Source organism: Staurois parvus, unplaced genomic scaffold (assembly GCF_062004578.1).
Source record: "Staurois parvus isolate SC_StPar_1 unplaced genomic scaffold, SC_StPar_1.0 ptg001635l, whole genome shotgun sequence".
NCBI lineage: Eukaryota > Metazoa > Chordata > Amphibia > Anura > Ranidae > Staurois > Staurois parvus.
The window spans coordinates 102768-127458 of NW_028319431.1; the positions used below are offsets into that span (position 1 = coordinate 102768).

At 50.4% G+C, this 24691-nt stretch overlaps 1 protein-coding gene across 1 annotated transcript in view; it reads left to right on the forward strand.

Moving 5' to 3' along the window:
* The window catches only part of LOC149434974 (proteinase-activated receptor 1-like), a 78372-nt gene that overhangs the window by 26411 nt on the left and 27270 nt on the right, over nt 1–24691 (forward strand). Inside the window, exon 4 of the mRNA XM_089663151.1 lies at nt 21118–21168. The gene's annotated coding sequence lies outside the window, so the exon portion shown is untranslated. The remainder of the gene's footprint in view (nt 1–21117; nt 21169–24691) is intronic.

Below are 24691 nucleotides of genomic sequence, written 5' to 3' on the forward strand. Positions count from 1 at the left end.
TTCTCAACCCTCTTCCCTCCATCCTCCGCCCTCTTCTCTCTGCCCTTCACCCTCCGCCCTCTTCCCTCCGCTCTCTTCCCTCCATCCTCCACCCTCTTCCCTCTGCCTTCCATCCTTCGCCCTCTTCCCTCCGCCCTCTTCCTTCAATCCTCCGCCCTCTTCCCTCTGCCCTTCACCCTCCGCCCTCTTCCCTCCATCCTCCGCCCTCTGCCCTCCACCCTCCGCCCTCTTCCCTCCGTCCTCTTCCCTCCACCCTCTGCCCTCCATCCTCCGCCCTCTTCCCTCCGTCCTCTTCCCTCCACCCTCCATCCTCCGCCCTCTTCCCTCCGCCCTCTTCCCTCCATCCTCCGCCCTCTTCCCTCCACCCTCCATCCTCCACCCTCTTCCCTCTATCCTCCACCCTCTTCTCTCTGCCCTTCACCCTCCGCCCTCTTCCCTCCGCCCTCTTCCCTCCATCCTCCACCCTCTTCCTTCTGCCCTCCATCCTTCGTCCTCTTCCCTCCGCCCTCTTCCCTCCATCCTCCGCCCTCTGCCCTTCACCCTCCGCCCTCTTCCCTCCATCCTCCGCCCTCTTCCCTGTGCCCTCCACCCTCTGCCCTCTTCCCTCCGTCCTCTTCCCTCCACCCTCTGCCCTCTATCCTCCGCCCTCTTCCCTCCGCCCTCTTCCCTCCACCCTCTGCTCTCTATCCTCCGCCCTCTTCCCTCCGCCCTCTTCCCTCCATCCTCCGCCCTCTTCCCTGTGCCCTTCACCCTCTTCCCTCCGCCCTCCGCCCTCTTCCCTCTGCCCTTCACCCTCCGCCTTCTTCCCTCCATGCTCCGCCCTCTTCCCTCCATCCTCCGCCCTCTTCCCTCTGCCCTTCACCCTCCGCCCTCTTCCCTCCATCCTCTTCCCTCCGCCCTCTTCCCTCCATCCTCCGCCCTCTTCCCTCCACCCTCTTCCCTCTGCCCTCCATCCTTTGTCCTCTTCCCTCCACCCTCTTCCCTCTGCCCTCCACCCTCCGCCCTCTTCCCTCAGATCCCCCCTTTGGCAGCTAGCTGGTAGACCTTCTCCCCCACTAGCTGTCACAATCTGACAAAAAGTCGGCCATGCGGCGCCCCACCCTTCTGGCCACATCACCCATTCACAGTGCTCCCTGAATGAGACAACAACAAATCCCGAGAACCTCTGCGGCTGTCAGCTTGTAGTTGTCAATATGCTATCATGGAGCTGGTGAGCACCTCAGGTAGGTCATTGAACCTCCTGTCAGTGTGTGACTACCTGCCTGTGTTGGATGGACAGACAGCTACACGGACAGTCTACAGGACAGTGGCATTCCACCCACCATCTGCTGACCATGGGGGCAATCTTTACAGGTCCCTAACAAGAAAAATAACAAATGCAGATTTTTTACCTGTTTATTTATTTTTTGTAAAGATCAACATATCAGGGGAGTAACGGGGGGGTTACTCCACAGCGAAAACTATCATTCTACCTCTTTACACGACTCTGGTCCGGCCACATCCGGAGTATTCAGTCCACTTCTGGTCACCAGTCCTCAGGAAGGATGAGCTGGAACTGGAGAGAGTCCACAGAAGGGCAACAAAGCTGATAAGGGGGATGGAGGAGCTCAGTTATGGGGGGTGGGGGAGCTTGGTTATGGGGGATGGAGGACACCAGTTATGGGGGATGGAGGATCCCAGGTATGGGGGATGGAGGATCCCAGCTATGGAGAACCTCAGGTTTTGGGGATGGAGGACCTCAGTTATGGGGGATGGTGGACTTCAGTTATGGGGGATGCAGGACCTCAGTTAAGGGGGATGGAGGACCCCAGTTATGGGGAATGGAGGATCCTAGTTATGGGGAATGGAGGAGCTCAGTTATCGGGGATGGAGGAGCTCAGTTACGGGGGATGGAGATGTTCATATTTGGGGGATGCAGGAGCTCAGTTATGGGGGCTGGAGGAGCTCAGTTATGGGGAATGGAGGCGCTCAGCTATGGAGGAGCCCATTTATGGGGAAAGGAGGAGCTCAGATAAGGGACATGAAGGACCTCAGTTATAGGGGATGGAGGAGTTCAGCTATGGAGGACAGAGGAAAACCTCAGGTATGTGGGCTGGAGGAGCTCATTTATGGTGAATGGAGGAGCCCAGTTGTGGGGACAGAGGAGCCCAGTTGTGGGGACAGAGGAGCCCAGTTGTGGGGAATGGAGGAGCCCAGTTGTGGGGGACGAAGGAGCCCAGTTGTGGGGAATGGAGGAGCCCAGTTGTGGGGGATGGAGGAGCCCAGTTGTGGGGGACGGAGGACCTTGGGTATGGGGGGTGGATGAGCTCAGTTATGAGAAATGACTGCACACAATAAATGTATTCTCCTGGAGGAAGAGATGCTAGAGGGGATAGCAATGTACAAACCTGTGAACGGACATTGGATGGAAACGTTTTCACGTAAGGTCATTCAAGAAGACACACGGCCACACGGATGGATGGGAAGCACTTCAATCTCACCCTGTGGAAGGGGATCTTTACCATCAGAGCAGTAAGGATGTGGAACTCCCTTCCATGGTTGGTGGTGTCAGGGAGGAGTGTTGATGAATTCAGAAAGGTCTGGATGTATCTCTCAGTGAACACAATGTAAGGAGATATGGAGGATGGCGGTGACATAAACACACACTCAGGTGGAAGATGAACATATACAGCCTAGTAGTGTCACACCCCCACTAGTTCAATACAAAGGGTGTCAGAAAACATGGCAGGACTTTAAAGGAATCACACAATTTATCACAAAAATTATTAATCTTTATTCACATTGAAAAGCAGTTTTAAAAAGACGGTATATATAAAAGCACAAGATATGATTTCACATCATCGTTGTAATTCAATGGATTTCTGCATGGGCAAAATAACTCAGGAATTTAAGTCAGTTAAGTTATTTTTATAAATTATGATTGTATCTATTTAGCTGACTAAATTAATTGTTCAGATATTCTGTGACAAATTTTAGTTCATTACCCTTGTGTCAGTCCACCAAGTTCAGCCTGAGAAATGGTTTCAAAAAACATGGCGGGATTTTAAAGGAATCACACAATTTATTTTGAAATGATTAATTTTTATTCACGTTGAAAAGCATTTTTAAAAAGATGGTATCTCTGCGCATGAATAAAAGCCTGAGATATGATTTCACATTACAGCGGGTTATCTCTTTGGTGTAACCTTCTGCCAATTATATTCTGTCCTTATTAACATGTACATGTATATCTGTTCCTTATGCTCAACGAGTTTCTTGAAAAATCTTCACTTCATCAGGAGCCATAGATAAGGTGTATGATTGTTCTAAATGTAAAAAAAAAAAGCATAATTACCAAAATCGTACAAATAACAAAATGTATTGTGTTTCAGCAATTAGACCCACATAGTTACCCAAATGTAAGCCGCATCCAGAGAAATGTGAACCACATTCAAAGCAACTGGTCATAACTAGGTGACTGTGGTGGAGTGATACTGTATATAGCTGTAAGAGCCCACATGGAAGAAAAATATCGTTTAAATATATTTTAAAAATATTCTTCCCAAATATATTGACATATATTTGAAATACTACAATTTTGGCCGTATTGAATATATTTTATATATATATATATATACACATATATATATATATACATATATATATATACACACACACACACACATATACAAAAAATGCATTTCAACATTATTTTTTTTTAAATTGTTCATATTTGCTGTAATATATATATATATATATTTTAATATATTCTTATATTCTTCAGATTTTTCTAACATATGAAAAAAGTAAATTTAACATATATTTGTAGATGCATTCCAAAAATGTAGATTAAATGTATTTTTAAAGACATACAATATATTTGAAAATGTATTTTTAAATATTTTTTATATATATTTTGTAATAAAAATGCATTGCAACCTTCTGTGTCTGTGTCTGTGTGTATGTGTGTATATATATATATAATTTTTTTTAAATATATTGAATAAGGTCAAAATTGTAGTATTTCAAATATATGTCAATATATTTGGGAAGGATATTTTTTAAATATATTTTTTCTCCATGTGGGGGGGCATCAATTCTTTAATGGTGGTGGAGTAATACTGTATATAGCTGTAATAGCCCACATGGAAGAGAAATATATTTGAAATACTACAATTTTGGCCTTACTCAATATATTTAAAAAAAAATATATATATATATATTTTTTTTTTTTTTTATGAGTGACCTTGTTCGTTATTACATTTAAACGGAATTGTATAGAGAAATGTTTTTCCTCCAAACCCCATTTATGTGGTAATAAACACAGATTTGTATACTTCTTATGCACAGGTGAATAAAATAAGAGCCCTTATCAGTGAATTCCATGTTTTTGGTTTCTCAGGTCAATATACATAATATACACAATATACATAATATACACAATATACATAATATACATAATATACACAATATACATAATATATACATAATATTGCCCCAAGTACGCTATAAACAAAAAAAGAGCAAAAAATTTGAAGAAAAAAAAAGTTTTTCATTGTTTCTATTATAAAATTTTGCAAACAGGTAACTTATCTCCCTCACTGATGTGTGTTGATGAGCCTTCACTGATAGGCAGCACTGATGGACACTGATAGGCAGCACTGATGGGCACTGATAGACAGCAATGATGGGCACTGATGGGCACTGATAGGCAGCACTGATGGGCACTGATAGGCAGCACTGATGGGCACTGATAGGCAGCACTGATGGGCACTGATAGACAGCAATGATGGGCACTGATGGGCACTGATAGGCAGCACTGATGGGCACTGATAGGCAGCACTGATGGGCACTGATAGGCAGCACTGATTAGCACTGATAGACAGCACTGATGAGGTAGCACCACTGAAGTGGCGCTGATGAAGCGGCACTGGTGAGCATTTATGAGGAGGTACTGATGATGTGCTGATATTCAGCACTGGTGGGCACTGATAGGCGGCACTGATGGACATGGATAGGTGGTAATGATGGGCACTGATGGGCGCACTGACAGATAGCACTGATGGGTGGCATTGCTGGGCACTGATGGGTGGCACTGCTGGGGACAACTGCTTGGTGGCACTGATGGGTGGCACTGCTGGGCACAACTGCTTGGCAACACTGCTGGGCAGTGCTGATCGGTAGCACTGGGCACTGATGGGTGGCACTGCTGGGCACAACTGCTTGGCTGCACTTCTGGGAAGTGCTGATGGGTAGCACTGCTGGGCACTGGTGGGAAGCACTACTGGGCACTGATCATCCCCAACAGGAGACTTGGCAAGGGGCTGGATTCCCTTAAAAAGTGTTGGAGCCTGCTCAGTAGCAGGAGAGTGGTGGAGGGAGAGAGGTGTGAGACAGAAAGATTTGAGACTGGAGGAAGAAGTCTGCCAGGAGGCCTGCTGGGATGGGGCCTGCCTGCGAGCCAGGAGCTGGAAAGGAGGAAAGCTCAGGACTCACTGGCCCACTAAGAGAGGACCACTGGTGAGGCAAGGAAGCCTTTTCTGCAAGCTGTGCAGGAGAGGATCGGACTGAGTACTCCTACACCCCCTGGGTGGATAGGGGAAGGAGCACTCTGGTGGGAAACCAGATTACCACCCTACTCGTGACTGTGCACTTTGCTTAAAGGAACAGGATCCAGGTCCCCTGCTCAGGAAGGAAAGCTACCAGATTGCTGGGTGGAAGAGGAGTTCATGTTCAAGAGGAGGGAGGGGAGAGTGGTACAGGAGGAAGCGGCTGTGGGGGATGGAGTGGTAGGAAAAGTGGAGGAGATCGGCTGTTAGGTGAGGGTGGGGTAGGCTTCCCTGAAGAGATGGGTTTTCAGGGTGCGCCTAAAGGAGAGGAGAGTAGGTGATAGTCTGATGGGTTGGGGCAGGAAGTTCCAGAGGATGGGGGAAGTCCTGGAGAAGTCCTGCAGTCAGGCGTGGGAGGTGGAGACCAGGGAGCTAGAAAGTAGGAGGTCTTGTGAGGAGCGGAGATTACGGGTAGGGTGGTATTTGGGTATCAGGTCGGTGAGGTAGTTTGGGGCGGCGTTGTGAATGGCTTTGTATGTCTGTGTCAGTAGTTTGAATTTGATGCGTTGGGCAATCGGGAGCCAGTGGAGGGATTTGCAGAGAGGGGTGGAGGACACTGAATGGAGGCCAGTGGAGGGATTTGCAGAGAGGGGTGGAGGACACTGAGTGGAGGCCAGTGGAGGGAATGACAGAGAGGGGTGGAGGACACTGAGTGGAGGCCAGTGGAGGGATTGGCAGAGAGGGGGTGGAGGACACTGAGTGGAGGCCAGTGAGGGATTGGCAGAGGGGGGTGGAGGACACTGAGTGGAGGCCAGTGGAGGGATTGGCAGAGAGGGGGTGGAGGACACTGAGTGGAGGCCAGTGGAGGGATTGGCAGAGAGGGGGTGGAGGACACTGAGTGGAGGCCAGTGGAGGGATTGGCAGAGGGGGGTGGAGGACACTGAATGGAGGCCAGTGGAGGGATTGGCAGAGGGGGGTGGAGGACACTGAATGGAGGCCAGTGGAGGGATTGGCAGAGAGGGGGTGGAGGACACTGAGTGGAGGCCAGTGGAGGGATTGGCAGAGGGGGGGAGGCAGAGGTGGAGCGGTTGGTGAGGTGGATGAGTCTGGCCGCTGAGTTCAGGATAGACTGAAGCGGGGATAGTCTGTGATGAGGGAGGCCGGTGAGGAGGGAGTTGCAGTAGTCCAGGCGTGAGATGATGAGGGAGTGTACGAGTTGTTTAGTAGTGTCTGGGGTGAGGAACGAACGTATCTTGGAGATGTTGCGGAGGCGGAGTCTGCATGGGTTTGCCAACGATTGGACATGGGGTTGGAAGGACAGGTCTGAGTCTAGAGTGACACCCAGGACTTTGGCTTGTGGGGTGGGGACTGATGGTGGCGTTGTTGGTCATGATGGAGAGGGTGGGGGGGAGGGGGGCACGGGCTGGGGGGAAAATCAGGAGCTCGGTTTTGGAAAGGTTCAATTTGAGGAAATGGAGCGACATCCAGTCTGATATTCAAACCAAAATCTCTGTGTATCCCCAAAGAAAAGTAAATCTTTCACCCTTGAAAGTACAAACATCATAAACCTTTTCTACAATCCTTCCCCAAAACTCAGATTCTTTACTACAGATTCCCCAAATGAATTCAAAGCAAAGTCCACAAAAAGTCCACAAAATGTCCACTCTATTCAATCTTCCAGACGTGATAAGTATCCAATTCCCTACTTCAAGCCCAAGATACCTCAAAAAAATGAAACTGAATATAGTGCATTATCTTTCTAATAATATAATAATCTGTGAAGTCATGCAAAACCCCTCGTGACAGGAGAGGAAGAGAGAAAATATATATATATATAAATGAAATAAATATATCCCAAATGATACAATATTGTAAACAATGTGTATGAAGTGAACCCACCTATATACCCCACGCGGGAGGTTAATATAGTTCACAAAAACCCAACTCGTGACATCGTGTATTAATCTCTCCAACAGGTGACATCACAGCAAATCCAATGATATAACTAATGATAAGGTGCAATAGTCCAAATTGGAGCCCCCACTCTGCTAGGATAACATGCGATACCCTCTTGCAGCTTGCACAGGCGTGTCACACAATCCAGAGGGAGAGATAACTTTCCTCTTATGGAATCCTCCGCGCTCCTCACACGGCAGAGAAGAGAACACTCAGTGGAGTAAATGAATAAAAATTCAAAATGTAATAACTGCTTACATATATATAGATATAACCATCCATCCTATTCAGAAAAGGTTTATGATATCCAGTCTGATATGTCGTTCAGTAGGTGGGTGATTCGGGCGGAGACTGAAGGGGTGAGGTGGGGGGCGGAGACTGAAGGGGTGAGGTGGGGGGTGGAGAGGTAAATTTGTGTGTCGTCGGCATAGAGGTGATAGCTGAAGCCGTGGGAGTGTATGAGTTGGCCGAAGGAGGAGGTGTAGATGGAGAAGAGAAGGGGCCCGAGGACCAAGCCTTGGGGGACCCCAACAGAGAGGGGGAGAGAGGAGGAGGTGGTGGCGTTATAGGTAACGCTGAAGGAGCGTTGGGATAGATAGGAGGAGAACCAGGAGAGGGCGGAGTCTTTGATGCAGAGGGAGTGCAGTTTATTAAGGAGGAGGGGGTGGTGGATGGTGTCGAAGGCAGCGGAGAGGTCGAGGAGTAGGAGGACTGAATAGTGGCCATTAGCTTTGGCGGTTAGCAGGTCGTTGGTGAGTTTGAGTAGGGCGGTTTCGGTAGAGTGTAGGGCGGTTTCGGTAGAGTGTAGGGCGGTTTTGGTGGAGTGTAGGGGACGGAAGCCGGACTGTAGGGGATCGAGGAGGTTGTTGTCAGTGAGGTGAAAGCATAGGCGGGTGTAGACTAGGGGCTCGAGGAGCTTGGAAGTGAATGGCAGCAGGGAGATGGGTCTGAGGTTGTTCAGGTCAGTGGGGTCCAGGGAGGGTTTTTTGAGTATGGGGGTGATGTGTGCGTGCTTTAGGGGGGAGGGGAATGCGCCAGTAGAGAGGGAGAGATTGAAGATGTTGTTGAGGGAGCGTAGGATGGAGGAGGAGGGTGACCGGAGGAGTTGTGTGGGGACAGGGTCAAGGGGGCAAGTGGTGAGGTGGGCTTCTGAGAAGACCTTAGTGACCTCCTCAGTGGTAGCAAGGCTGAAGGAGCGGAGTGTTGGCGAGGTTATAGTGTGCGGGATGTTAGGTGTGGTGGGGGTAGGGCAGTTGCGAGGTCAGAGGAGGGGAGAGTTGATGGGGTTATAGTGGGAGGGAGGCTGGGTGGGGAGGTAGGTTGAGCACTGGCGATGTCCTTACGGATTGCGTCAATCTTGTTTTGGAAGTGATTGGCAATCTCATGGGCAGTGTGTGAGGTGCTGGGTGGGGGGGGGGGGAGAGAGTAGGGAGTTGAAAGTGGAGAAGAGCCGGCGAGGACAGTTGGAGAGGGTGTTGATGAGGGTTACGAAGTAGGCTTGTTTGGCGGCATGGAGGGAGGAGGTGTAGGTGAGGAAGGCGGATTTGTAGAGGGAGAACGCTCGAGGCGATCTGGTTTTGCGCCATAATTGCTCCAGCGCACGACTGCGTCATGTAAGATTTTTAGTGTGGTCGTTCTGCCAGGGTTGAAGCGGTCGGGATCTGGTGCTACGTGTGGTTAGGGGTGCTAAGGAGTCTAAGGTAGCTGACAGTGAGTCGTTGTACGCAGTAGTGGCCAGGTCAGGGCAGGACAGGGGAAGGATACTGTCGTACAGACGGTCAGCTGCAGAGTGGAGGGGGGCCGGGTTCAGGTTGCGGAGGTTACGGTTGGTGATGGTTTGACGTTTGGGGGAGGAGGCGTTATAGGATGGGGAGATGGAGAACGTAATGAGGTTGTGGTTAGAGAGGGAAGGGGGTGTTTGTGAGGTTGTGGAGGGTGCAGAGATGGGAGAAAATGAGGCCCAGGGTGTTTCCATTGGTGTGGGTGGAGGACTGTGTGCTGTGTGAGTGCAAAAGAAGAGGTTAGGTGGAGGAGTTGGGATGTAGCTATATTGTTGGGATTGACAGGGATATTGAAGTCCCCAAGGATGATGGTGGGTAGCTCAGAGGAGAGGAAGAAGGGTAGCCAGGCGGAAAAGTCATCAAGGAAACGGGAAACGGGTCCAGGAGGCCGATAGATGACTGCAATCCTCAGAGGGGTGGGGGAGAAGAGCCGGATGCAGTGGGCCTCGAAGGAGGAGAAGGATAGAGAGGGGGGGTTTGGGAGGACCTGGAAGGTGCTCAGCGGTGACAAGAGCACGCCGACCCCACCACCTCTACGGCCGCTCGGTCTGGGTGAATGGGACCAGATGAGACCTCCATAGGAGAGTGCCGCAGGGGAGGCGGAGTCAGTGGCTTGGATCCAGGTTTCAGTGACCGCTAGGAGGTTGATAAAGAGGTCTGGATGGCAGTGAGCTTGTTGCAAACCGATCGGGCATTCAAGAGTGCAACCGAGAGTGGAGGGATGGATGTGGGGAGGAGGGGGACAGGTATAAGGTTGAGGGGGTTGCAGCGGTTCGTGGGGGTAGGAGGGTGTCTAGTGGGTGAGTGAGGTGGTGAAGGACCAGATCGTTTGAGCCACAGTGCCTCCAATACAATCATAATTTATAAAAATAACTTAAGTGACTTAAATAATTATTCCTGAGTTATTTTGCCCAATCATATCTCAGGCTTTTATATATGTGCAGAGATACCTTCTTTTTGAAAAAATGCTTTTCAATGTGAATACAAATTAATCATTTTTAATATAAATTGTGTGATGCCTGTACAATCCCTCCATGCTTTTAAAAACCCTTTCTCAGGCTGAACTTGATGGACTGGTGCAGGGGTGATGAACTAAAATTTGTCACAGAATATCTGAACAATAAAGTTAGTCAGCTAAATTTATTTTTTTAATAGATCAATGAAGCATAGCGGCTCCAATACAAACATAATTTCTAAAAATAATTTAACTGAGTTAAATAAATATTCCTGAGTTATTTTGCCCATGCAGAAATCCTTTGAATAACAACGATAAGATCAGTGTAAGTATGTACTGAGACTGAAAAAAAAAAAATGATATTTATTTACAATAAGTCACTTTACAAACACCTCTAACAGCCGGATTAATAGATTGATACAGACGCTTTATTTAGGTGTTGTTGCCTGGCGACCACTTCCTGTTATCTCACATATATATTCTTATTATTATAGCCAAATTTACCCCCCTAACTCCTCCCACAGTCCTTACACTCCATAGACAGTAATATACGGAAACGTGCGGATTGTTCCCGATTGGTGCGCTATTACTTTGTGGAACGTTTTGGATAATGGTTCATGAAATATCGCCGTTTTTGTGGTGAAATTGGTCCCATAGGAATGAATGGCGGAATGTTCAACACTAGAGTGTGAGCTGAAAAATCAGGACATGATATCTGAACTGCCGTCACTCCCTCATTGTCCCGCCCACCTACACATATCTTATATCAAACGTTCAGCTATCCCTCCTGCCACTAAAAATGTCCACGGCTAAGCCATAGTCCTGATAGTTTTCACAATGTGACCATTTGTTTGCAACTCACGCCGCCCATTGACATTCATTGACACTCCACTCTAGCCCAGTGGCAGACTGACCATTTGGAAACTCGGGCACTGCCGAGGGCCCGGGGTCAGTAGGGGGCCCCATGAGATGCCCCTGGTACCTTTTTCATAGGCTTTTGTGAGTTTGGGCAAGGACACAGGGGCCCCATGATCCCCTATTGCCCGGGGGCCCCATGAGTTGTCAGTCCGCCCCTGCTCTAGCCACCTCAAATTTGGAGGGCAATTTCTAAACTGCAACTGCGCCTTCGTTTTTAATATTTCAGAGACATACTATGCATCAAAATGTAGGTCTGGGTCTTGTGATTCTCACAATATAAAGCTCTTCTGTGTAGGATTTATAGTTTTGAAACTACAACCGTTTGAAGATGCCATCTGCCAGTGAAGTGAGCAAGTTGGAGCAGTTTGTTTTTAACCGCTCTTCTCTGCCCTTGCTGTAGAGTGAGTTGCCGTAGGAACCCAGGTGTGTGAGCAGGCAGCAGAGTGACAAGCCACTCCCCCCAGTTACTCCGCTCACTCTAGTTGTAGACTACTGGTGGAGGCAAGAACACTTCACACAGTTTCCCCAGAAATTGTAGCTTTTCTAGGTTGTAGGGAATTGCTTAGACTACTTGGATAAAACTCGGGGATCCATATATTGGATTGTGTTGAATAATTAATATTCCCTTTTGTAGATATCCTAAGTTATTCTAAAAAATATGTCCTAGCGTGATGAAGTCTCCCAATCTGTGTCTTCCGATGTGCCCCCCCCCCCCCCGTCTACCTGACTTACTATTAATTACTATTATATCCAGTTGCAGATGATACAGTTGCAAGAAAAAGTATGTGAACCCCTTGGGATTCCGTGGAGTTTTGCATGAATTGGGCATAAAATGTGCTCTGAACGTCATCTAAGTCACAACAATAGAAGAACACAGTCTGCTGAACATAATTCTACACAAACATTAGATGTTGCCATGGTTTCATTGCACATAACATGTAAACATTCACAGTGCAGGGAGGAAAAAGTATGTGCGGCCCTAGCTTAATGACTTCTCCCAGAGCTAATTGGAGCCAGGAGTGAGCCAACCTTGACTCCAATCAGTGGGATGATATTGGATGTGTTGCTGACACCTGTTTTGGGTTGACTGGTTTCAAGAAGCACTGTCTGATGTGAACCATGCCTCGCAGAAAAGAGCTCTCAGAAGACCTACGATCAAGAATTGTTGACTTGCATGAAGCTGGAAAGGGTTACAAAAGTATCTCCTTGAGCCTTGATGTTCCTGTGTCCATGGTAAGACAGACTGTCTACAAATGGAGAAAGTTTAGCACTGTTGCTACTCTCCCTAGGCGTGGTCGTCCTGTAAAAATGACTGCAAGAGCACAGCGCAGAATGCTGCATGAGGTAAAGAAGAATCCCAGAGTGTCAGCTAAAGACCTACAGAAATCTCTGGCACATGCTAACATTTTTGTTGACACATCTACAATAAGGAAAACATGAAACAAGAATGGAGTACATGGGAGGACACCACGGAGGAAGCCATTGCTGGCCAAAAAGAAGATTGCAGCACGTTTGAAGTTTGCAAAAGAGCACCTGGATGTTCCACAGCACTACTGGCAGAATATACTGAGGACAGATGAAACCAAGATTGAGTTGTTTGGGAAGAACACACAACACTATGTGTGGAGAAAAAAAGGCACAGCACACCAACATCAAAACCTCATCCCCACTGTGAAACATGGCGGAGGGAGCATCATGGTTTGGGGCTGCTTTGCTGCCTCAGGGCTGGACGGATTGTTGTCATTGATGGGAAAATGAATTCCAGAGTTTATCAAGACATTTTGCAGGAAAACGTACGACCATCTGTCCGCCAACTGAAGCTCCGCAGAGGATGGGTGATGCAACAGGACAATGATGACCCAAAGCATACAAGTCATTCAACAAAACAATGGCTGCAACAGCACAGAATACGCCTTCTGGAGTGGCCCAGCCAGAGTCCTGACCTCAACCTGATTGAAATGCTGTGGCATGACCTTAAGAGAGCGATTCACACCAGACATCCCAAGAATATTGCTACACTGAAACAGTTTTGTGAAGAGGAGTGGTCCAAAATGACTCCAGATCGTTGTGCAGGTCTGATCTGCAACTACAGGAAACGTTTGGTTGAGGTTATTGCTGCCAAAGGAGGGTCAACCAGTTATTAAGTCCAAAGGTTCACATACTTTTTCCTCCCTGCACTGTGAATGTTTACATGTTATGTGCAGTTAAACCATGGCAACATCTAATGTTTGTGTAGTATTATGTTCAGCAGACTGTGTTCTTCTATTGTTGTGACTTAGATGACGTTCAGAGCACATTTTATGCCCAATTCATGCAAAACTCCACGTAATCCCAAGAGGTTCACATACTTTTTCTTGCAACTGTATATTCATAAACAAATCTCAGAAACCTGTCCCAGAAGGTGTCACCTCCTTTCTGATTGGTGGATCAGGTCGCTATTCCGGTGTATCTACGCATTATCTCACTTTGCCTCCGGGTGGCTCTCCGAGACTAGAAATCTTTGTACTCAGATTTTCAGAGAGAATGAATTTCCTACAACACCTCATCCTATAGCAACTCTTTTCTCATGTGATACTTCAATCATTTCCTATTAAGTTATGTTCGTTGGCCTGAAAACATAAAATGTCTTAGATCAGCGGTTCTCAACCTGGGGGTCGGGGCCCCTTTGGGGGTCGAACGACCATTTCCCAGGGGTCGCCTAAGACCATCGGAAAACACATATTTCCGATGGTCTTAGGAACCGAGACGCAGCTGCAGTCTCCGGCGATGTGTGGGCGGGATGATATGCTGCCCCTGTCACCGCCTCCTCGCCGCTGATTGGCCACCGGAACTGTAGCTCAGGAGAGGCACACAGGCGGCCAATCACCGGCGAGAAGGTGGAGCTTGGAGAGGAGGAGCCGAGCGGCAGCGCGCGGAGATCGAAGAAGATTGAGGGAGCTGCAGGAACGAGTGAAGAGAGCGGCCAGAGAAGGAAGACAGCTGACAGGTAAGTGCAAATTTTGCTGCTGCAGCCAGGAATGCAGGATGTAGATGGGGGAGGGAGAGAGCGAGCCCAGGCTGGAGCAGGAGTCAGCAAGGTAAGTATCATTGGTGTCAGTGGGAGGGATAGTGCCCCATCATTTGTGTCACTAATACCAACGATGGGGCACTATTCCTCCCCCCACTGACACCAACGATGGGGCACTATTCCTCCCCCCACTGACACCAACGATGGGGCACTATTCCTCCCCCCACTGACACCAACGATGGGGCACTATTCCTCCCACTGACACCCACAATAGGGCACTATTCCTCCCACTGACACCAATGATGGGGCACTATTCCTCCCACTGACACCAATGATGGGACACTATTCCTCCCACTGACACCAATGATGGGGCACTATTCCTCCCCCCACTGACACCAACGATGGGGCACTATTCCTCCCACTGACACCCACAATAGGGCACTATTCCTCCCACTGACACCCACAATAGGGCACTATTCCTCCCACTGACACCAATGATGGGGCACTATTCCTCCCACTGACACCAATGATGGGACACTATTCCTCCCACTGACACCAATGATGGGGCACTATTCCTCCCACTGACACCAATGATGGGGCACTATTCCTCCCACTGACACCAATGATGGGGCACTATTCCTCCCACTGACACCAATGATGGGGCACTATTCCTCCCACTGACACCAATGATGGGGCACTATTCCTCCCACTGACACCAATGATGGGGCACTATTCCTCCCACTGACACCAATGATGGGGCACTATTCCTCCCACTGACACCAATGATGGGGCACTATTCCTCCCACTGACACCAATGATGGGGCACTATTCCTCCCACTGACACCAATGATGGGGCACTATTCCTCCCACTGACACCAATGATGGGGCACTATTCCTCCCACTGACACCAATGATGGGGCACTATTCCTCCCACTGACACCAATGATGGGGCACTATTCCTCCCACTGACACCAATGATGGGGCACTATTCCTCCCACTGACACCAATGATGGGGCACTATTCCTCCCACTGACACCAATGATGGGGCACTATTCCTCCCACTGACACCCACAATGGGGCACTATTCCTCCCACTGACACCAATGATGGGGCACTATTCCTCCCACTGACACCAATGATGGGGCACTATTCCTCCCACTGACACCAATGATGGGGCACTATTCCTCCCACTGACACCAATGATGGGGCACTATTCCTCCCACTGACACCAATGATGGGGCACTATCCTCCCACTGATACCAATGATGGGGCACTATTCCTCCCACTGACACCAATGATGGAGCACTACTCCCCCCACTGACACCAATGATGGGGCACTATTCCTCCCACTGATACCAACGATGGGGCACTATTCCTCCCACTGACACCAATGATGGGGCACTATTCCTCCCACTGACACCAACGATGGGGCACTATTCCTTCCCCCCACTGACACCAACGATGGGGCACTATTCCTCCCCCCACTGACACCAACGATGGGGCACTATTCCTCCCCCCACTGACACCAACGATGGGGCACTATTCCTCCCCCCACTGACACCAACGGTGGGGCACTATTCCTCCCCCCACTGACACCAACGATGGGGCACTATTCCTCCCCCCACTGACACCAACGATGGGGCACTATTCCTCCCACTGACACCCACAATGGGGCACTATTCCTCCCACTGACACCAATGATGGGGCACTATTCCTCCCACTCCCACATGAAACAAGAATGGAGTACATGGGAGGACACCACGGAGGAAGCCATTGCTGGCCAAAAAGAAGATTGCAGCACGTTTGAAGTTTGCAGAAGAGCCCCTGGATGTTCCACAGCACTACTGGCAGAATATACTGCGGACAGATGACACCAAGATTGAGTTGTTTGGGAAGAACACACAACACTATGTGTGGAGAAAAAAAGGCCCAGCACACCAACATCAAAACCTCATCCCCACTGTGAAACATGGCGGAGGGAGCATCATGGTTTGGGGCTGCTTTGCTGCCTCAGGGCTGGACGGATTGTTGTCATTGATGGGAAAATGAATTCCAGAGTTTATCAGGACATTTTGCAGGAAAACGTACGACCATCTGTCCGCCAACTGAAGCTCCGCAGAGGATGGGTGATGCAACAGGACAATGATGACCCAAAGCATACAAGTCATTCAACAAAACAATGGCTGCAACAGCACAGAATACGCCTTCTGGAGTGGCCCAGTCAGAGTCCTGACCTCAACCCCATTGAAATGCTGTGGCATGACCTTAAGAGAGCGATTCACACCAGACATCCCAAGAATATTGCTACACTGAAACAGTTTTGTGAAGAGGAGTGGTCCAAAATGACTCCAGATCGTTGTGCAGGTCTGATCTGCAACTACAGGAAACGTTTGGTTGAGGTTATTGCTGCCAAAGGAGGGTCAACCAGTTATTAAGTCCAAAGGTTCACATACTTTTTCCTCCCTGCGCTGTGAATGTTTACATGTTATGTGCAATTAAACCATGGGAACATCTAATGTTTGTGTAGTATTATGTTCAGCAGACTGTGTTCTTGGCTTGTTTACTGACCACACTTCTTCCTGATCCCAACCTGCGACTGCTCCTTACCGACCTTGGCTTGTTTACTGACCACGCTTCCCCTTGATCCTTACCTGCTTATATGCTACTGGACCTCCACTTGCTCACCTCCTGGTGGGGGGATCCTGAGGACCGCGACCTGGTGCTAACACTCAGCAAAATCCATCTCCACCATCAGAAGCTCTGGTGAGCACCGGTTGGTACTTAGACTCCGCACCTCAGGTGAGCCCACTCCTCCACCATGGTGACCTGCCTGTGTACCTATCCTGCTGGTTTCAGGTGAGCCTTTCCACTGCTATAGCAACTGGTCTTCGAGTCTGTCCCCGGATCATGACAGCCACACAGCTTGCTGAACACATCCCCACACACGCCAGCCAGAATGCTCACATTTGGCCAGCAACTAGGGTAAGTCCAAGTCCTTCAGCACTGTCATGCCCAGAACAATAGGTACCACTGAACTCAATGTGCTACAATTCACCACTGCAGCTATTGACACCACCACCTAGTAGACTAGCTGAGTCTTCACCCAGCTGACAGCCTTCTATCAGGATGGGCAGGTTATTGGCCTCCTTGAGGAATAGCAAAGAGGGTTCCAGATGGTCTTGCGTCAAAATCCACTGAGCGTAGAAGTCATACTCTATGACAGTGGTATCAGAACCTGGGTCAATCAGGCACGAGACCTCTTGTCCATATTGATGGCGATCACTACTGGACTTGGCATGACCATAGACTCTGATTGGCTGGGACCTTGCTAACTCTCCCAGGGGTCATTTCTCTCCCATCTCACCCCAGGAGCTACTAGTTTAATGGTAGCCTGTATGTACTTTTGGATTTAGGCCAGCCAGTTCTTAGCTACATGTCCTGCACTTACTCCTCTGGGTCCCTCCATAATGGATTCTTCCCCTTAGAAGGAGGGGCGATTCCCATTTGAATGAGGACATTTCCTGTTTCAAGGAGGACATGTCCTGGGCAAGTTCCCTTAATGTCATATGTATGACCAAGGGGTCAAGGCCTCCTCTTTCGGGTGCAATGGGGTGATTCAAGAGAGCCATAGCCCATGGGCTGCTCCCTTGGTCTTGGTGCAATAGAAAGAAGGAAGTCTGTGATTCTGTGTGGACTACTGCAAGATTAATGCCCACTTATTGCCCAAGTGGAGGAGTCAGTCATAGCACTGGGCAAAGCTAAGTATTTCTCCACCCTTGAATTGGCAAGCAGCTACTGGCAAGTCCCAGTGAGAGATCAAGACCATGAAAAAACTGCCTTCATCACATCTCTGGAACTATTCCAGTTAAACCATCTGCCCTTCGGGCTGAGCAATGGCCCAGTACAGAGCCTAATGGAGTGATTCCTGGCAGATTTAAACTTTGAGACTCTACTAGTCTACTTAGACGATATCATCATTTTCTCCAAAGCCTTTGAAGGCCATTTTAGGCACCTGGACTGGGTGTTGGTGAAGAATACCAAAAACAAAAGAGGCAGTGAACTGGATCCCAAGTAGGAGCGCACCCTCTATCAGGTTGAGAAGCAGCCCTTTCCTCTGACTCCAGTTTATGACATAATTTTGGAGGGCCCTAACCCTATCAAGAGATGGCTTCACCGCAACCTGCTGAGCCCCTTTTTACGTGGTGATTGCTCTTCCAAACCTGCTGGAGATAGAGAGGACTCAGACTCCATGGTTGTCCCACCAGTACAAGAAGTTCCCTATGAATGGTACCGACCTCCTCTCATGCTAGAGCCTCCAGCCCTGTCACTCTCAGAAGGAGGGAGCCCCAGTGCAGTGCCTGTGAACAGCCCATGGGCCCCTGCAGATCCAACTGATCGAGTAGCCTGTATGAAAGGAATTGCGACTACTCCATACAACTCCCACCTACCTGAGGGTCCAGAATGACCAGCAGAAGATGATTATGCAATTGGAGATTTCACAGTGGACACTGAATCTTGCCTCCCCAAGCAGTAGAACCATGGGCAGCTTCCTGCAAAGTACTCGGATTAGTTGTTTGAAATGTTACCCATGTTTATTATCACTTCCATTGTCCTTTGCTGTGTTACGATGCCGAGGACCAGCATGTGGGGTGGGGGAGCGTAGGCAGATGTAGTCTATTTTCTCCACTGCAGTCACCTGTAGCAACAATGCAGGTGGAGGAGGAAATCGAGAGGCGTCTTGCTCCTTTATGATCTCCTTGGTCACAGAGAGGCAGCATCCGATCCCATGCTGGCATCCTATGTGATCTTGGCAGCCATCTTGGGTCAGGCAGAGTCTATTTAAGTAGGGACAGATCACCCATCTACAGAGACACTATTTAGAGCCAGGAAAATGTTCCGGAAGAGTGTCACGTACCTGATTGGAGACTGAAATGACGAGGTCGGCCTCACTTGTGTCACTATCCCTGACCCCAATGGAAGCGGAACAGAGGGAGTCTAGGGACCAGGGGGACAAGAGCACCAGTAGATGTTTGAAGCACTTGTAGCTGGAGTCTTTAAAAAACTGATGGACTGATGGACCACCGATTCAGGAACAGTAGTGGTATGCTGGTATGGTAGGTCACCAGGCTCAAGGCATGAGGCAAGGTCTCTGGTACTCACAAACCCAGTCAGCTGGGAGCCGATGAATGTCCAATGGCTGGAGGTGACCAAGGTCCCATTGCTCAGTCGTAAGAGACAAGCACTGAAGCAATGCCAACAGCTCTGGACCTAGAAAGAACCACATTTTAGCAGCACTTGGTGTCTTCAAAAGGCCAGGAGGCTGGGATGGGAGATAGGAGCAGTGTCATAGTAATAGCCGAGGACATCAACGGGCGGACAGCGAGGTACCAAATCATAAGCAAGCCAAAGTCAGGAGCAGAGCCGAAGTCAGGAACCAGTATCAAGCAGGAGAGCAATCAGAGTCAGGTCAGGAACAAGCCGGGTCAGGAACAAGGAAATCACACACAGCAACGAGCAGGAAACTGGGAACAGCTGAAGACCAATCAGCACTCAGCACAGGCAGAGGCACCTTTTAAATAGTCCGTCTGGTGCCAATTTATGCGTGTGCGCGATCGTGCATTTCTATGCGCATGCGCACGACTGGTCACTCTTCTCCGGACATTTCCGTGCGCATTTGTATTCGCCAACCGTCCCACAGGAATTCCCTTTTGGTAAGGAAAGTGCCGAGACACGCCATCCTTCTGGAACTCTCCCCACTTGGGATTGGACCAGCCAGGCCACATTCAGACCCTCAACTTAGATGCTGTCAGCTGATCCGAGACCTTCTGCCACTTCTGTGAGCGCCCCCGCCTGCCTTCCTGCCGGGCTTGTTGTGTTTCTGCCACTTCTGTGAGCGCCCCTGCCTGCCTTCCTGCCTTCCTGCCTTCCTGCCGGGCTTGTTGTGTTTCTGCCACTTCTGTGAGCGCCCCCGCCTGCCTTCCTGCCGGGCTTGTTGTGTTTCTGCCACTTCTGTGAGCGCCCCCGCCTGCCTTCCTGCCTTCCTGCCGGGCTTGTTGTGTTTCTGCCACTTCTGTGAGCGCCCCCGCCTGCCTTCCTGCCTTCCTGCCGGGCTTGTTGTGTTTCTGCCACTTCTGTGAGCGCCCCCGCCTGCCTTCCTGCTGGGCTTGTTGTGCAGAACTAAACTTCAATTTCAATACAGTTCTGTTTTCTGTAACCCGCACCACCCCGCACCATTCTGCACCTCCCCGCACCACCCTGCACCTCCCCGCACCTCCCCGCACCACCCCGCACCACCCCGCACCACTCTGCATCACCCCGCACCACCCTGCACCACCCCGCACCTCCCCGCACCACCCTGCATCACCCCGCACCACTCCGCACCTCCCCGCACCACCCTGCATCACCCCGCACCTCCCCGCACCACCCTGCATCACCCCGCACCTCCCCGCACCACCCCGCACCACTGTGCATCACCCTGCACCACCCCGCACCACTCTGCATCACCCCGCACCTCCCCGCACCACCCCGCATCACCCCGCACCTCCCTGCACCACCCTGCATCACCCCGCACCTCCCCGCACCACCCTGCATCACCCCGCACCTCCCCGCACCACCCCGCACCACTGTGCATCACCCTGCACCACCCCGCACCACTCTGCATCACCCCGCACCTCCCCGCACCACCCCGCATCACCCCGCACCTCCCCGCACCACCCTGCATCACCCCGCACCTCCCCGCACCACCCCGCACCACTCTGCATCACCCCGCACCTCCCCGCACCACCCCGCATCACCAAAAAAACCTAAAAACGTGTATACATGTAAAAGACGTGAAGACTGGCTGACCGATGGGCTGTTATCTGCCGTCACTCTTTTATGTTTCTATGGAACTATTTGATGCAGAAATGTTCTGTTTGGGTGGAAAGATGAATCCTGAGAATGAAGTGAATTCTAAACGATTTTCTCTTTGCAGCTCTTCCCGGATCGAACAAATCGGAACATGAAAAGGCAGTTGGTGGTTATGGTTAGTAAAGTATTGCAGACATTTCTATATCTACACAGTCCAGGATAGGAGGAGATATCTCCAGTAGGTGGGGCTCCCTCCATAATTGGTATGGTCTCTGCATTTCTATTGGTGTTCCTCATCATCCCATCCAATAGGATTCTCACATCCTCAATACCTCAACATTCCCCCACCACTGCGTCTACACTCCTCAACACTGCCTGACCACTGCGTCTACACTCCTCAACACTGCCTGACCACTGCGTCTACACTCCTCAACACTGCCTGACCACTGCGTCTACACTCCTCAACACTGCCTGACCACTGCGTCTACACTCCTCAACACTGCCTGACCACTGCGTCTACACTCCTCAACGTTCCCCCACCACTGCGTCTACACTCCTCAACATTACCCCACCACTGCGTCTACACTCCTCAACGTTCCCCCACCACTGCGTCTACACTCCTCAACGTTACCCCACCACTGCGTCTACACTCCTCAACACTGCCTGACCACTGCGTCTACACTCCTCAACACTGCCTGACCACTGCATCTACACTCCTCAACATTCCCCCACCACTGCGTCTACACTCCTCAACATTCCCCCACCACTGCGTCTACACTCCTCAACATTCCCCCACCACTGCGTCTACACTCCTCAACGTTCCCCCACCACTGCGTCTACACTCCTCAACGTTACCCCACCACTGCGTCTACACTCCTCAACATTACCCCACCACTGCGTCTACACTCCTCAACATTACCCCACCACTGCGTCTACACTCCTCAACACTGCCTGACCACTGCGTCTACACTCCTCAACACTGCCTGACCACTGCGTCTACACTCCTCAACATTACCCCACCACTGCGTCTACACTCCTCAACATTCCCCCACCACTGCATCTACACTCCTCAACATTACCCCACCACTGCGTCTACACTCCTCAACATTCCCCCACCACTGCGTCTACACTCCTCAACATTACCCCACCACTGCTTCTACACTCCTCAACATTACCCCACCACTGCGTCTACACTCCTCAACGTTACCCCACCACTGCGTCTACACTCCTCAACGTTCCCCCACCACTGCGTCTACACTCCTCAACATTACCCCACCACTGCGTCTACACTCCTCAACATTCCCCCACCACTGCATCTACGCTCCTCAACATTACCCCACCACTGCGTCTACACTCCTCAACATTACCCCACCACTGCGTCTACACTCCTCAACGTTACCCCACCACTGCGTCTACACTCCTCAACGTTATCCCACAACTGCGTCTACACTCCTCAACATTACCCCACCACTGCGTCTACACTCCTCAACGTTACCCCACCACTGCGTCTACACTCCTCAACGTTATCCCACAACTGCGTCTACACTCCTCAACATTCCCTGACCACTGCGTCTACACTCCTCAACATTCCCTGACCACTGCGTCTACACTCCTCAACATTCCCTGACCACTGCGTCTACACTCCTCAACATTCCCTGACCACTGCATCTACACTCCTCAACGTTACCCCACCACTGCGTCTACACTCCTCAACATTACCCCACCACTGCGTCTACACTCCTCAACGTTACCCCACCACTGCGTCTACACTCCTCAACACTGCCTGACCACTGCGTCTACACTCCTCAACATTACCCCACCACTGCATCTACACTCCTCAACGTTACCCCACCACTGCGTCTACACTCCTCAACGTTACCCCACCACTGCGTCTACACTCCTCAACATTACCCCACCACTGCGTCTACACTCCTCAACACTGCCTGACCACTGCGTCTACACTCCTCAACACTGCCTGACCACTGCGTCTACACTCCTCAACATTACCCCACCACTGCGTCTACACTCCTCAACATTCCCCCACCACTGCATCTACACTCCTCAACATTACCCCACCACTGCGTCTACACTCCTCAACATTCCCCCACCACTGCGTCTACACTCCTCAACATTACCCCACCACTGCTTCTACACTCCTCAACATTACCCCACCACTGCGTCTACACTCCTCAACGTTACCCCACCACTGCGTCTACACTCCTCAACGTTCCCCCACCACTGCGTCTACACTCCTCAACATTACCCCACCACTGCGTCTACACTCCTCAACATTCCCCCACCACTGCATCTACGCTCCTCAACATTACCCCACCACTGCGTCTACACTCCTCAACATTACCCCACCACTGCGTCTACACTCCTCAACGTTACCCCACCACTGCGTCTACACTCCTCAACGTTATCCCACAACTGCGTCTACACTCCTCAACATTACCCCACCACTGCGTCTACACTCCTCAACGTTACCCCACCACTGCGTCTACACTCCTCAACGTTATCCCACAACTGCGTCTACACTCCTCAACATTCCCTGACCACTGCGTCTACACTCCTCAACATTCCCTGACCACTGCGTCTACACTCCTCAACATTCCCTGACCACTGCGTCTACACTCCTCAACATTCCCTGACCACTGCATCTACACTCCTCAACGTTACCCCACCACTGCGTCTACACTCCTCAACATTACCCCACCACTGCGTCTACACTCCTCAACGTTACCCCACCACTGCGTCTACACTCCTCAACACTGCCTGACCACTGCGTCTACACTCCTCAACATTACCCCACCACTGCATCTACACTCCTCAACGTTACCCCACCACTGCGTCTACACTCCTCAACGTTACCCCACCACTGCGTCTACACTCCTCAACATTACCCCACCACTGCGTCTACACTCCTCCAACATTACCCCACCACTGCGTCTACACTCCTCAACGTTACCCCACCACTGCGTCTACGCTCCTCAACGTTACCCCACCACTGCGTCTACACTCCTCAACACTGCCTGACCACTGCGTCTACACTCCTCAACGTTACCCCACCACTGCGTCTACACTCCTCAACGTTACCCCACCACTGCGTCTACACTCCTCAACGTTACCCCACCACTGCGTCTACACTCCTCAACACTGCCTGACCACTGCATCTACACTCCTCAACGTTACCCCACCACTGCGTCTACACTCCTCAACGTTACCCCACCACTGCGTCTACACTCCTCAACATTACCCCACCACTGCGTCTACACTCCTAAACGTTACCCCACCACTGCATCTACACTCCTCAACGTTCCCCCACCACTGCGTCTACACTCCTCAACACTGCCTGACCACTGCGTCTACACTCCTCAACATTACCCCACCACTGCGTCTACACTCCTCAACATTACCCCACCACTGCGTCTACACTCCTCAACATTCCCCCACCACTGCGTCTACACTCCTCAACGTTACCCCACCACTGCGTCTACACTCCTCCAACATTACCCCACCACTGCGTCTACACTCCTCCAACATTACCCCACCACTGCGTCTACACTCCTCAACATTACCCCACCACTGCTTCTACACTCCTCAACATTACCCCACCACTGCGTCTACACTCCTCAACGTTACCCCACCACTGCGTCTACACTCCTCAACGTTCCCCCACCACTGCGTCTACACTCCTC